Raw genomic sequence first — 3,843 nt, forward strand, 5'->3', positions numbered from 1 at the left:
AGCTTCGACGTCCTCTTGCGGCTTCTTCTCCTCCTCTTTCCCACCGTTGGTGTGGAGGATCTTGTCGTTTGCGGTGTCTGTCCCCAGATTGGCACATGACCATGCATGCATTTTGCAGTAGGCGGCGCACTCCGCCTCTAACAACTTCTTGTGTTGACTCCTGGTCGACAAGATCAAGATGCAGAGGCGTGTGGCCAAACCAGCAGCGGTAGATGCAGGCCGTTAAGCCCTTCCGGTTAGGGCATTCGGCGATGCAGCTCGTCGACCGCCCCTCCGCCGTCACAGCAGTCGCGAGGAGAAGAATCCCGGCGACGACAGGCAGGACTGCCCACCCGCTGTAGTTGCGCTTGATGGAACCCATGCCCGTGAGCTAGCTACTTCTTTTGGTGCGGCTTAGTCTGCTATAGCTACTAACTGGTGACTTTGGAATGAGAAATGTACACCACCGGTTTGGTATTTATATAGTGAGGATGGGCAAAGGAGGGGACAAGTGCATGAATCCTAGATGCAACGCATGTGCACGAGCATCTTAGTCCTGTGTACTGCCATGAACGAGCTCGCAGATGCACATCCACTTGTCCATTGCTTCGCCATCATCACGACACGGGAGTCAGCGTGCACGGCGTTCTCGATTCGATCACGAGTAATCTTGCAACTTGCCATGATTTGATTGCAACGAAAAGCTATGTATCATTATTATATGTTGGTATTCGTCCATCAAATTGCTTGAGTCAAGTAGCTAACTTATAGCCGTAAAGTCATTTATACTCCCGAGCGCCTGTTAGAATAAATCCAAGGCACGTAGTGGTTCATCCAAACAATACTTATGCAGTATCCTATCCATCGGGAACAAGAAAAGGGTGTTAGAATATATGTATAGGATAGAGATATACTTCTCATTCAAATTGTACTCTATCTCTATATCTCCTTCTCCCTCTCGGTTTCTTCTCTTGTACCGAACTTCTCCTCCTGAGATCGATCTTCTTGATCTCTTCTTGTACTCCAAGGCATTGCCAATATAAATATAATGCGGCCCGAGACCAAAGGGTTATACGCTTCAACCAAACTTACATGGTAATCAGAGCATCTTCCTCTTAGATCGAAGATGGCATCTAGCTACCTTCCTCGCGGCCGAGATCATGTCTTCCTCCGCAGCCCTAACTTCCACCACAAACGCTCTTTCCACCTCCATGTCGTCCACCTTCGCACCATCATCCAGCAGAAGCTCTGTTCCTCTCGGACCGCCACCACAAGAGAAGCTATCAAGGGGAAACTTCCTTCTATGGAAGGCCGTCGTGCTCCCGCAGATCAGAGGGGCACAGATGGAGCACCACCTTGACGGGAAGAGCCCGGAACCACCGGCCACCCTCACCATCACCAAAGAAGGTAAAGAAGAGCAGATCGCCAACTTTGCCAGAACCCTCTGGTACGCGCAGCAGCAGCAACTCCAGGGGTACTTGATGGGGTCTCTGTCACGAGAGATCCTTGCCCAAGTCGCCACGCTCCAGACGCCGGCAGAAGTATGGAGCGCCATCAACGCCATGTTCGCCGCCCAAAGCCAGAGTCAAGCCATCAACACCCGCATCGAGCTCACAAACCTGAAGAAAGGTAATATGTCCATGGCTGATTATCTTGGCAAAATCAAAACTCTTACAGATGAGATCGCGTGTTGCACTGGAGCTCCTCTTCCCGACCCCGAGATCATCTCCAAGATCATGGCTGGCCTCGATCTGGATTACAATCCAGTTGTGTCCGCTCTGTCTGCTAGGGTTGAGCCAGTTTCGGTTCAGGAGCTATACAGCCAGCTCCTGAGTTTCGATGCTCGCCTTACTCTCTTCCACGGCACCAACATCAGGCAATCGTCTGTCAACTCGGCGGCTCACGGGCGCGGGCGTGGACGCGGTCACCAGGGCCAGAGCCGCAACTCCGGCGGCGGCGGTCGTGGTCGTGGCAACTACCAGGGCGAGGGCGCTCGCTCTGGTGGTGGCAGCAACTCAGGAGGCGGCGGCTTCAACCACAACGCGGGAGGAGGCGGCGGCTTCAACAACAACAACAGCCGTCGCACGTCCTCAAACCGCCGCCCTCGCTGTCAACTTTGCAAGAAGCCGGGCCATGAGGTCCTGGACTGCTGGCACAGATACGATGAGGACTTCGTCCCCGACTCTCGTCACGTTGCTGCAGCCATCCGTGAAGAAGGAGGAGGAGGAGACGGAGTCTGGTACGTGGACTCGGGTGCAACAGACCATGTCACCAGCGAGTTAGAGCAACTTGCGCTCAGAGAGAGGTACCACGGTGGTGACCAGATTCACACCGCGGCCAGTGGTGGAGGTATGGATATTTGTCACATTGGACAAGCTTACATTAATTCCCCTAATCTCAAACGTGATCTAGTTCTTAAGGATGTTCTTCATGTCCCACAAGCTGACAAAAACCTTGCCTTCATGTCTCGTCTAGCAAATGATAATAATGTCTTCTTTGAAACTCACCCTCGTTACTTTTTTATAAAGGACCGGGCAACGAGGGAACTTCTTCATCACGGTAGATGCATTGGAGGGCTCTACCCCATCACATCCGGAGCACTTAGTCGCAAGAGTCGTCAAGTTTACTCTGCCACCAAACCCTCCTTGGAAAGGTGGCATCAAAGATTAGGACATCCGTCATCGATCATAGTTAAACAAGTAGTCAATAAAGACAAACTTTCTTTGTCACATAGTCAGGATAGTGAGTCAGTTTGTGAAGCTTGTCAGTGTGCCAAGAGCCACCAACTTCCTTATCCCAAGTCTAATAGTGTGTCTCATGCTTCTTTGGATCTTATTTTCAGTGATGTGTGGGGTCATGCAAGAGATTCTTTTGGAAGAAATAAATATTATGTTAGTTTTATCGATGATTATAGCAAGTTTACTTGGATTTATCTACTCAAGTATAAATCTGAAGTTTTCTCTATCTTCCAAGAGTTTCAGAAACTTGTTGAAAGGCAATTTAACAAGAAAATTCTCACAGTCCAAAGTGACTGGGGAGGGGAGTACGAAAAACTTAACTCCTTTTTCCGTAGCATAGGCATTCAACATCATGTTTCCTGCCCACATGCTAATCAACAGAACGGTTCTGCCGAGCGCAAACACCGTCACATTGTTGAAGTTGGTCTCTCACTCCTTGCTCATGCATCTATGCCACTAAAATATTGGGATGAGGCGTTTCTTACAGCCACATATCTCATCAATCGTCTTCCAAGCAAAGTTATTGGTAATTCTACTCCTTTGGAATGTCTCTATCATCAAAAACCTGACTACAACTCGCTCAAAATATTTGGGTGTGCTTGCTATCCAAACTTACGTCCATATAATCATCATGAGCTTGAATTCCGCTCCACACAATGTGTGTTTCTAGGATATAGTAACCTTCACAAAGGATACAAGTGCCTAGAAATTTCAACTGGACGTATATATATTTCTCGAGATGTAGTTTTTGATGAAACTCTTTTTCCATTTGCCAAACTCCATCCTAATGCAGGCGCACTCCTCCGTGCTGAAATAGCACTTCTTCCGGACTTTGACACAATCTCTGATCACGAGGGTGAATTAACCAAAGCTGACCATGTGGAAAAATCCATCAAAAATTGTCTCTCTGATGATGTTTGTACAGGTGCAGTCTGTGATTTTATATACACAGAAAAAGCCAACACAGCCGCCGGCGCTAGCTTCGAAGAGGATCGCAGCAGATCCGGCGCGCGATCCCCGGACGATCCTGGCATCAGTACAGGCGCCCGATCCGAGGAGGATCTCCCCACGCGTGAGGAGGCGGCGTGTGATTCGGTGGTTGACAGCGATGGCGTGGAGCCCACCA

At 49.5% G+C, this 3,843-nt stretch overlaps 1 non-coding gene across 1 annotated transcript; it reads left to right on the forward strand.

Moving 5' to 3' along the window:
- The first annotated feature begins 1,693 nt into the window (after window positions 1-1,693).
- Window positions 1,694-1,819, forward strand: LOC119342447. The gene has a single exon (XR_005165587.1). It is a non-coding gene; the product is annotated as a small nucleolar RNA Z247 (small nucleolar RNA).
- The last annotated feature ends 2,024 nt before the right edge of the window (window positions 1,820-3,843 follow it).

Source organism: Triticum dicoccoides, chromosome 7B, assembly GCF_002162155.2.
Source record: "Triticum dicoccoides isolate Atlit2015 ecotype Zavitan chromosome 7B, WEW_v2.0, whole genome shotgun sequence".
In the NCBI taxonomy this organism is placed as follows: domain Eukaryota; kingdom Viridiplantae; phylum Streptophyta; class Magnoliopsida; order Poales; family Poaceae; genus Triticum; species Triticum dicoccoides.